This window comes from Mustela erminea, chromosome 15 (genome assembly GCF_009829155.1).
Source record: "Mustela erminea isolate mMusErm1 chromosome 15, mMusErm1.Pri, whole genome shotgun sequence".
Lineage (NCBI taxonomy): Eukaryota > Metazoa > Chordata > Mammalia > Carnivora > Mustelidae > Mustela > Mustela erminea.
In genome coordinates, this window is record NC_045628.1 from 47,315,274 (window position 1) to 47,327,991 (window position 12,718).

Below are 12,718 nucleotides of genomic sequence, written 5' to 3' on the forward strand. Positions count from 1 at the left end.
ATGGAAGAAGATATTTGCAAACCATACATTTGATAAGGGTAAATACCCGAAGCATATAAAGAACTTACACAACTTAATATGAAAAATGATTAATAAACAGGCAGAGGACTTGAATAGACATTTTCCAGAGAAGACATACAGATGGCCAATAGACACATGAAAAGATGCTCAACATCACCAATCATCAGAGAAATGCAAATCAAACCACAATGTGATATCACTTCACACCTATTAAATTAGTTATTACACAAAAGCAAAAACAAAAACAAAAAATTGCAAGTGTTGGTAAAAACTTGGAAAAAAGGGAACCATTGTAAACTGTTGGTTAGGATGTAATTTGGTATAGTCACTTTGGAAAACAGTATGAAGCTTCTTCCAAAAATTAAAAATAGAATCAAGCAATTCCACTTCTAAGTATTTATTCAAAGAAAATGAAAACACCAATCCAAAGATATATATGCATCCCTATGTTAATTTACAGTATTGTTTATAAAAGCCAAGATATAGAAGCAACCTTAGTATGAGAGAGTAGATAGATGTGAATATATATATATACCTCATCCATTAAAAAAAATGAAATCTTACCATTGTGATAACATGAATGGGCCTAGAGGGTATTATGATAAGTGAAATAAGTCAGACACAGAAAGATAAATACTGCATGATATCACTAATATGTGGAACCTAAAAAACAAAGTCAAACAAAACAAAACAAAAACAAATTATTGGTTACCAGTGAGAAGAAGGTGGGGGTGCTGGGAAGAATGGGCAAATAAGAGGCACAAAGTTCCAGTAATTCATAAGTCATAACAATGTAACATACAGCATAGGGAATATAATCAATAATATTGTAGTAGCTTTGTATGGTGACAGATAGTAACCAGACTTATTTTGGGGATTTAGTAATGTATAAGGATATTGAATCACCATGGTGTGTGCCTGAAATTAATAGAGTGATATATGTCAATTATAGTTCAGTAAAAAAATGGATATAGATTAGTTCAGTGGTAAATTTGGCTGTTTAATTTTCTCTTCCAATCACTAATTTTGCTGTGGGTGACAAACTGGAAGCATTGATCAGAGACTGCACAATGATCCAATGAAACAAAAAAGCAGAGAAAGTTGTCAGAAGGAAGCATATGAATACAAATAACAAAGAACCTACCTGGTATATCAAATATAGGTGTAAGCAGTTTAAAATGTTTTTAAAATTTTTGAACATACGATATTACCATACTAAGTAATTTCAACATTGTAATCCTATGCAATGAAACAAAGCTCAAATTTATTCTAGGTATAATTTTATCAAACTATTTTAAGAAATGACCGTATTTCAGAAAAAATTCAGCAAAGTGAACAACTCTCTTAGCAATTTTTACATACTGTAACAAAATTTTGTGTAATTTTTCTTTCTACATTTTCAGCTTTCAAGTAACATCTTTTCAGATATTTATTCTCTGGATAGCAAAGAGAACTCTGTGCACAGTTACTCAATAAACATTTTAAGAATAAGTAGATGAACTTGAGACATGTAATATATATGGATCAGTCTATACTTTATAACAATGCCTAATAAATGTGTTATCCTTATAAAAGCATCTAACATATTTAAGTTACAGGGTGGAAAATATAAATTGACATGTTTAGATCTCTGTCTCTAAAAGTGTAGTCAATGGGTTATTTGGTGTTAATTATGACAACAGGTTTTGTGCACAAGTAAGTTTGAGAAATTTTAATATTTATTATTGCTGAAACATTCTCAGAACTTTTAACATGCTAATATACATTGAGAATGATGGAATAATGTAATATAAATTTCTACAGCCTTATTTATCTTAGCCTAGAATCTTACTCTCTAGGACATGAGTTTGGAAATTCTGGGTTTAGCAAAAGCAGCCTATTCACAAGGAAAATATTTTTTAACAATTTCTTTTCTGAACTGTATGCATAATGAATACCTCTTTACATTTACAGCAGTGTTTTTAAGTGGCAGTGATTTTAAGAGTGGGTGACAAGGGGTGCTGGAATCCAATATTATACTAAGACTATGGAATAACATTGACACTAGGAACCCAATTAAACTGAGTACTTAAATAAGAACAATTTATTGAAAGAAAAAGAAAACACTTCTTTTGAATTCAAAGAGTCTATTGACAGCCATATAATTATCAGTCACCCCAAAATTTATAAAATTTATACTTTTAGGGCTAAAACTTGATGACCTGTCTGGAATGTTGCTAATGAATTGCCACCAACGGTTTTACATAATTTTTCATTCTCTCCATAAAACTGAGACTGATTTTTATTCAAGGCCATGCTATCTACTCTAATCTCTTATAAAACATAGAGCTTTAGAATTTAAGATCAGTGATTCCATATTTCTAAAAAAAATCATTGGGGCGCCTGGGTGGCTCAGCGGGTTAAAGCCTCTACCTTCGGCTCAGGTCATGATTCCAGAGTTCTGGGATCGAGCCCAGCATCGGGCTCTCTGCTCAGCGGGGAGCCTGCTTCCTGCGCTCTCGCTCTCTCTCTGCCTGCCTCTCCACCTACTTGTGATTTCTGTCAAATAAATAAATAAAATCTTTAAAAAAAAATCATTATGGGGTGTGTTTGCCTTCAGCTCAGTTCATGATCCCAGGGTCCAAGGATTGACCCCCACATCTGGCTCCCGGCTCTGTGGGGAGCCTGCTTTTCCTTCTCCCTCTGCCTGCGTTCACATGCCCTCTCTCCTCTGTCAAATAAATAAATAATATATTTAAAATAAATTAAATAAATAAAAATGTAAAAAGGTCATTACAAAATTTTTGCTGTGTGATCTAGTAATCATATTCCTTGGTAGTCACTCAAAGTAATTGAAAACATATATCCACAGGTGTACTTGGGTTGCTCAATTGGTTGAGCTTCTGGGTCTTGATTTGGCTCAGGTCATGATCTCAGGGTCATGGGATTGAGCCCCCCATTGGGCCCCATGCTGCATCTTCCCCACCCTGCTCCCACTCTCCCTCTAACAAGAAAAAAAAAGAAAGAAAACTATGTCCACCAAAAACCTGCACATGGATAGTTATAGCATTAAAAAAAAATAAATTATTCATTTGAGAGAGAGAGAGCACACACAGGGGAAAAGGCAGAGTTAGAGGGACAAACAGATTCCCCACTGAACAGGGAGCCATTGCAGGGCTCAATCCCAGGACCCTGAGATGGTGAGCTGAGTTGAATATAGATGTTTAACTGGCTCAGTCACTGGGCACCACTTTATAGCAGTTTTATTCAAAATTGCCAATACTTGTAAGCAACCAAGATGTCCTCTGGTGGGTGAATGATACAATATAACCATGACAAAACATTAAGAAACTTTAAATGCCTATTAAGTGAAAGAAATCAGTCTGAAAAAGCTACATAATGTTTCCAACTAAATTACATTCTAGAAAAGGCAAAACTATGGAGAATTAAAATGATCAGTGGTTGCCAAGAGTTAGGGGAGAGGAATAGATGAATAGGCAAAGCACACCAGATTTTTAGGGCAGTAAAACTATTCTGGATGATAGTGTAGTCATGGATACATGTCATTATACATTTACCCAAGCCCATAGAATATATAATACCAAGCATGAACCCTTTGTAAACTTTGGACTGTAGGTGATGATGATATGTTAATGTAGGTTCATAATTTGTAACAAACGCAACACTCTGGTGGAGGATGTTGATGCTTGGAGAGGCAGGGCATGTGTGGGGACAGGGTAAATAGGAAATCTCTCCATTTTCCATTAAATTTTGCATGAACCTAAATTTTCTCTAGATAGCATATTTTTATTTTTTATATTTGATTTATGTGACACACAAATAGTACAAGTAGGCAGAGCAGCAGGCAGAGAGAGAGGGAGATGCAGGCTTTCCACTGAGCAGGTAGCCTGATACAGGGCTCGATCCCAGGACCCTGGGATCATGACCTGAGCTGAAGGCAGTTGCTTAAACATCTGAGTCTCCCAGGTGCCCCTAAAAAGTGTATTTTTTTTAAAGTCAGCAAAAAGGGAATCATACTCCAAGCAATTCTTTTTCTTGGAATTCAGATTAATAGGCTACTTGAGAGAATAAGAAATCTGTAGTGTATAACTGAAGGCAAAAAATAATGGTGTCTTTGTTCTACACATTTTTCTTGTGTTATACTTCCTTCTGCTTCAAGCCAGATTTAAATGGACACTAGATTTTTAATGTTATCTGGCATAATAGAGTCTACCCTCTTAGAGTGTAAGGAAAATAGTGAAACTTTAATAATGAAAAATAATACCTTATCAGAAATGCTGCTGAATTTTAGAAATGAAGAAAAGCTTCAGATATAGATGATTTTTAAAATTTTTATGTACTATATTACTATAATAATATTTATTGTGAACCAAAATTAAAGGTATCATCTAGAAGAGAAAATGAAACAATTTCTCCGCAAGACAAACCCAAAGTTTGAGTCATAATGTCAGATCTAAAAAAATTAAAAGTATGTGTTAGGCAAAAGATGGTTATTAATTTAAAGTTTTTATTTAGCATAGAACAACCTCTGATATCTCCCCCATTTTGCCTACTGAATTTCAGAAATCAGACAACCTGGTATGTCTCTGTCTGTAAATGCAATTACACAGAATTAGAATATTATTACTCAAAAACATTTCAGCACTTAATACTGAGCCTCACACTTGGAAGATGTGTAATAAAGAAGAACATTTGCTGAATGTTGGCTTTGTCCTGGAAACTAGCCTCTAGAAACTTAAAAACTGGTTGGCAAATTGAGACACTATTTGACAATAATGAATAAAAATACTAAGTAGTACAACACATTTTAAGAGACTGTATGGCTTTTAAAAAGATGAATCATCATTAGACAAGAATCATGAAAAATTTCAGTAAGTTAATATTTAGGCAACACTAGCAAAAGTGTGGTGTCAAAAAGATAAAATTGGGGCACTTAGGTGGCTCGGTAAAGCAACTGACTCTTGATTTCCGCTCAGGTCCTGTTTTTAGTGAGATTCTCTCCCCCCTCTCTCCCTGCCCCTCCCCCTGCTTGTGCATGCTTTCTCTTTTTTAAATAAATAAATCTTTAAAAAAAACCATAAAATTGATACTGTTACTAGTCGTTCTATATACCAGACTTGCTTATAACTATATAGATTTATCACAAAAATTATTCATTCCTTATTCATAGCTTATTCATTCCTGGGGAAACTGTTCCATGCCATCAAATTCATAATTATTGATTGATTAATCCAGCTTCTACTATTTGTCATATAGTAAATTATGTATTTCATAATACCAATTATATCTAAAAGTGGGTCAATTTCTGTGTTGGTCAGGATGTTCTTTGTCCAAAAGAATTGTTATTCTAGGAAATTTAATACAATTAGAAACCAATTTGGAAAGTCATGGAGAGGATAGAGGCTTTTGGAAATAAACTTGTTCTTGCTAATGAAAATTCTCCTGGGGTGGTTTGAGGTTTCTGGGTCCTGTATTCCTGACTATACTCTCCAAAACCTGCTTTGTTTCAAATATCCAAGTTATTCTTTCTTTCTTCTGATTGTCCCATTGGGTCCACTTTTTGCTTCAGGAGGAGATCCTCTACTAGGCACCAATCTTTCTTTTACATCCTTTCAGTTCAAGAAACTATCTCTGTGGGAAAAAAAATATACTCAAGGGAGATGGTTCTTGGATTAGCAACTTGCAGATGGAGCATGAGAAAGGAAGCAGAAAAAGTAATAAAGTTAAGAGAAGAGTTCTTTTAAATGCATGATTGGAATCAGTGCCACCTTCACTCATTGCTTCTCCTTTTATTGATGTATTTATCAGAAACATAGAACCTAAAATTTTAGTTAAATATATCTTAAAATATCAAACTGATCATTAAATGACTTTTGTAATTCTTGTCTTATAAAATGATCCTGCTGGTTGATAACATAATAATGTTAATAGTATTTAACCTTTGTGCATAGTAATATTTTCTTTACAGAACTTTACAGTTTAGAAAGCACATTAGAATAACTTATATTTTGTGTGTACAGAAATCTCTTAGAATTAATTATTTTGTAGATAAAATTTCCACATCAGAGAATGATTGTCATGAAACCTAGAAAACCTAGTTTTACAGTTAAGATAAGAAATCAGGTGGGTTGGCTTTGAATATTGTGTTTTTCAATATATTGCCCAGTAGAATAGAAGTCAAATTCTCTGTACAGCTAAGCTGACACTGAGACCTCACTTTAGTTCCTCTCATGAGCTTAGCTGATACTCCTAGAATATGTCCACTCTCCGACTGACAAGGTTCTCTTAAAACACAGTGAATCCTGTCTAATTGAACGGGGGAAATATTTATGACGCTTTAGTTAGAAATAAAATTTTTCTTTTTGGTTTGGAGACAATCTTGAGCAATAGACAATAAGAAATCCTGGTCAGTTCTAAAACTGAAATTGGCTTTCAGGGGCAAACAGGGTAAACACTAGGCTGGTTGAGTCCTTCAGTTTTATTCTGTATTTCCTGGATTCAATAATAAGACTCTACCTCAGTTCCTAGAGTAAACCCCAAATGACATAAGCCAATAAAGTTATTCCATCATCTATTACCCTTGGGCTTACATCAGACATATCAGGACCAATGCAACTCAATTCCAAACTTTTGAGGGACCTCTTACTGAGGTCAAAACTTTTATCTTTTCTGTAAGATTTGAATTTAGATACATGTTTCCATGAAAGAACATCTCACTTACGTGATCCAACAATTCTCTTTGTTGTTTAAAGTGTAGTGTTTTGTTCTTGCTTTTGTTCTTGTTTTACATTGCAACCAAAAGCATCCCAATTAATGCAGCAGCCTGTAGTAAAAACAATTGGTTGGCTTCTCAAAGTCAATGCAGCCCCCAAATTTAGGCAGAATAGTAACTTCTACTTTTTCTTACTAAGCCTTGTATTATATTGTAATGAATCAATGTTATTATTGTTCAAATTATTTGCTTTCATCTTGCTTAAAATAAAAAAGTGAGAAGCTACTGTATTTAAGTTCTTATCTTTTCTCAAGAAATTTATTACTGATTAAATGATATTTCTCAAAGAAGGAGCATTCATAGATTTTTTTTTTTGATTGCACTCTATCTCTTTTCAATAGTGCCATTTTATCAATGTGCTCTCACTATTATGCAATGCACTTCTACAACGTTGCTTTCTTTTTTCTTTTAATTGTGTATTCTGCAAGTAAGATTGACATTTTTGCTTGAAGTGGAGGTAAAATTGTTGTATTTGTCTGACGTGGAAGTTCTGTATCATAAACTCTAACAATTAGCATTAAAAATTTTATAGTGAATCTGTCATTTTTAGATTAACTTCTCTCATAAAACTTTTTTCTCCTAGGTGCGACAGAAATCATTTTCAAAACTAAGGACAGTTTCCTCAGTAGAGTAAGCATTAAGATAAAAAAATGCTATTTGAGAGTATAATTGAATATTCAGATATAGGCAACATAATAAAAGTGTACTGCCTGTATATGGGAACAGAAACTTGGACGACAACTCCATTGGATCAATTTAAAAGTTGTCAACCAATCCTCTTTTTAAAATTGTGTTCTTAAATGTTATAATATTTCTCTAAAGGAAGGTTCCATTATCTTCCATAATCTTTACTCTAGGTGTATCCTAGAAGACAGTCTCTCTCTTTCATATTTTATCCTATAAAAGCATTAAATTGAAATATTAGGGGTGATAATTGTTGAGTAGTTGGATCAAGCACTGGAAAACTAAGAATATGTATAGGAATTAAGAGATGATATGAAGATATTCTGGAGAATGTTAAGCATTCTTTGTGGAGTTGCATCACAGCTGACCTGTGTCAGTGTTGCAGAATTATCTGGAACCTCAGTCAACAACAAGTGAAGTGACATCATTTATGCTCACAGTATCCTAGAACTTCTCCCACCATAGAAAGGACACATTTCTCGTCTATTATAAAATTATAAAATTCTGGGTACCCAGGACAGCGTGTGAGTGTGTGTGTGTGTGTGTGTGTGTGTGTTCATGAATTTGTATGTGTATTTGCTTATTGCATATAGAGCTATGTACCTTACTTTATTCCACCCATATTTACGTAGAACTCATCTTTGTGTTTCTTTATATCTAACAAAGTTTAGTTAAAATATCCTATGGATATAATGCAATTTACTTCCAATTTTTTCTGTCCTATAGATACATTATTTACTTAAAGAATATCCCATTGTTGGTATTTAAATAGTTTTGAATTTTATGGTATAATTAATGCTTTAATGATATCTCAATAATACTTTAATGCACATAGACTTTTCTGTATATTCCCACTTAGTTCATTTGAATAAGTTCCTGGCAGTGATGTCTTGATTAAAGGTATGACCATTTTTATGATTCTAGATATAAAATGTCAAATAACTTGCAAAGAGTTTGAACTAAATTATGTCCTTTGCAGTCATACAGTAAAGTGTCTATTTATTGTGTCTTTGGAAAAACTGAGTTTTAGGTAACAACTATTTTCCAACTTGATGAATAAAAATATATATCTTTTTTCATCTGCATTAATTTGATTAGTAGTTGGGTTGAACATTTCTACTTTTCTTAAGTGATAATATTCTCTATACCCTCCTCCATAATTATAGTGTTTCCTTCCTCAACAGCATTGCCCATTGAGATGTCAAGGACACTTGGCAGTGATTTTTGGAGCTTAGAAATATCATAGGAATTCTTCACAAGTAGAGAATCTAAACACAAAATGGTTTCTAAATAAGGGACAAATTTCCTTGATAGGTTATCCACGGGTTGATCGTAAGCTAATATTAAGGGAAGACATGAAATAAGCAACAATTCTGACTTTACCACTAAGATATCTTCAGTTCTTCTGTGACTGGCAGTCATGGTCTATTCTTCTGGGCCGAGCTTTCCTGCCCTCCAGGACTGCTCAGCAGTCTTCTGGTTGATCCCACTTCTCTCCACACAGCCCTCCCCAGTCAGCTTTTCCTGTACTCCACCATCAGATCTTGTCCAAGTGTATGCTATACTCCTCTCCCCCAACACAGATGACCCTTCTCTACTAGGATTGGCTAATTGTGTTTTTCATTACTCTCTCTGTAGTTTAAAATATGTAATTTACTGTAGTTTAATAGCTTGATACCCTGCTACCTTCTGATTTATTTTAGTTGTAAAGCAAAAGAGAATTATGAACAACATCGACATTTTGGCTTTTTCTATTTCTGCTGTAATAATACTGGAAATAATCTGTCTCTAACTAGAAAAAAAAGTCTCAAAGAAGAGAATGCGTAAAAAAGAATCACAATAAATATATTTTCTGGTTATCTCATTACACTTGTATTTATTATTTATGCATGTTCTTTTGAGTAATGTTCCTTTATCTCTCTTGAAAATGTTTTTTTAATTAAGGGGAACTAAACCCATTTTAAAGAGCCATTATTAGATTTGGACTTGGATCCCTCATTTTTTTCTTTTTCTTGGCCAAATCACCTACTCTTCAAAGAAGAGAAACTGTCGCAATAAGTTCAAAAGCTCCTGTTGCTTAGAACTTTCCCACAGCTTCTCATTCACTACTTCTGTTATCAGTCAAGACCAGATCATAAACAGAATCCCTCTAGGGACTTTGACGGTATCATTCATTTATTCAGAGATGTTTCAAATACAAATGTTAAAAAGTCACAATAAATGCAATTCTTTTGGTCAATACAGTATAAAATTTATCCTCTAAAATAATCCAAGCTTTAAATTATGTTTTACTCTATAAGCCTGAAATTTTAAATTTCTATAGAAATAATAAATTGCTTAGACTATCCTTGATATTTCAAAAATGCAAATATTTCAAGGTTCCTTTAAAAACATTTAAAAGGCATCTCAGATCCAGGATTTGTTTTCACCTAAGAAAATTTAAGGTTTCTTGTCTGAAATAGGAATAGGAAAAAACTGAGGTAGAAGTCATAATTTCTTTACTATTCAGGTAATTTATAAGTGGATTAGTGCTATGGAGTGCTGACTTTTTTTACTAAAGAGAAAGAGAGATACAAAACCTTGTGAATGAGACTCTGAAGATAAAAATACAGTCTTACCACACGAGAAAAAATCATAAATAAAAGCAAAATTAGATTTATATCAGTCTTTTGAATTTTGTGATTCTAGGATATCTCTCATTCAATAAAAATACTAAGGCAATAATGTAGCACAAAAATAGTTACCATGGACAAAATTGATCGGATAGGATTGATTGTTTTAATGCTTCAAAAATTTTCTGGGTAAAGTTTGTAGGGTTCAATATCAAGTGATATACTTGTATGATTATGAGAATGACTCATTCATATTGGTTATATATATGTTTTTTTCTTTGCATCCATATGTTTTCAGTGATAAAACTGATTTTCCAAGGAAATGTAAGTGGCCCCACAGAACATTCCAGGAAAATTGTTAGAAAACAAATGAAGTGTGTGTTATGATTTTCGTTTTAACAGATTTTCATATTTCATATGTTCTCACTCTGTTTTTGTTATGTATTAGTCCATAAATTCATAAGAAAAGAGATCTGAGAGGAAACTCATCCTGATTTTGTTTAGTTTGGTAGAATGTAATCTGATGAAGAGACAGTATTTTATTTCATACTGTATCTTTTGCTAATAGTTTTGTTTTACTATATAATGGATCTTAATAAATTTGTATTGTTGAATAAATCAGTAATGCATCTTTTGTCAATCAATTTAGGGAAAAAGAGTCAGTCAAGTTAGACTAGATTTGTATTTTCATTTGATCAAATATTTGTCCATACATGTCATGCATACAAAATATTGAAAACCATATCACATTTTAAAATACTTTACTCATAGAATTATAATTATTATTTTAATTAACTTTAGATACAGAATAACTTTCTGAAAACAAATCATGCACTAGACACACAGAAGAAATATTACCAAGACACACCAAAAAAAGCAATTTCAAGAGTATTAATACTCATGTAAGTATGGAGGAAGCTACTGCAACCACATAATACTTTTACTTATTTTGAGCAGCTATGTCATCATTCAGACTGTGGAACCCAAGACATAGGCTGCTAATAATTACATCCTTGGCAGGAAGCAACTGCTATCATAATTAAAAATATGATTAAAGGGCGCCTGGGTGGCTCAGTGGTTTAAGCCGCTGTCTTCGGCTCAGGTCATTATCTCAGCGTCCTAGGATCGGGTCCCGCATCGGGCTCTCTGCTCGGCGGAGAGCCTGCTTCCCTCTCTCTCTCTCTGCCTGCCTCTCCATCTACTTGTGATTTCTCTCTGTCAAATAAATAAATAAAAATCTTTAAAAAAAATATGATTAAAAAAAACTGTTAGTAATGAAGGACTTTTAAGCCATAGAAGTAAAAATTAAGGTAATAGAGTTAGATGTGAACTCTTGTAATACATGTAAAAGAATATGTTATCTAACAACCAGCCTTTTCATAATCTTAATGTGAATATTTTCCAAACATCTATTAGGCATCAAATGACATATGATGTAAAACATGCAAAAATGAATATATACTAGAGATACAAAATTCTATTTTATAAAATTTGTAATAGTGCCATGTATGTATGTGTTAATGTATGTATGTTAAGAACACTGAACATGAGATGCACCTGGGTGGCTCAGTCAGTTAAACATCTGCCTTCAGCTCAGGTCATGATCCCGGAGTTCTGGAATGGAGCCCCATGTCGGACTTCCTGCTCAGCAGATAGTCTGCTTCTCCCTCCACCTGCCACTCCCCCTACTTGGGCTCTCTCTTTCTTTCTGACAATAAGTAAAATCTTAAAAAAAAAAAAAATACTTAACATGAGATCTACCTTAACAAATTTTGAAGTGCACAATACCATATTTTTTTTAAGATTTTTTTTTTATTTATTTGACAGAGAGAGAGAAATCACAAGTAGGCAGAGAGGCAGGCAGAGAGAGGGGAGAAAGCAGGCTCCCCGCGGAGCAGAGAGCCCGACGTGGGGCTCGATCCCAGGACCCTGGGATCATGACCCGAGCTGAAGGCAGAGGCTTTAACCCACTGAGCCACCCAGGTGCCCCCACAATACCATATTTTTGACTAGAGAGACTATGTTGCACAGCAGGTCTCTTGAACTTATTCATCTAGTACAACTGAAATTTTATACACATTGAATGACTTCTTATTTGCCCCTGGTGATAGTATCACAGGTTTTTGCATATGTCCAAACCCATCACATTGTATACATTAAATATGTGCAATTCTTTGTATATCGATTAGACCTTTAAAAAGCTGAGATACATGTATGCTTACAATATGTATGTATACATGTGTACATACGTATATATAGAATACATATATTCTATATATGTGTGTGTAATAGTATACGGTATAGTATTTATGTGTGTGTTTATACATACAAAAGTGAAATAGTGCATCTTACATAGTACATTCAATATTGAGCTAAGAGAATGTGAAGAGTAGGAAGTCAAATGGTCTAGAAAAATATCAATGATCATTTTACAGTTAGATTTTCTTTGTTTTGTTTTATTGATATAATCATCTTGTTTAAATAATGGCAATCAGAAAGATAGGGAAAAATCCAAGAAGAACCAAGAAATAAGTTTAGCAGTGGGAAACAATGGAATGAAAAGGGCAGGTAGGACTTTCAGAAAGGACCAAAGGAAACTGGAAGAGGAACTGAGTATCTCCTAGCAGGG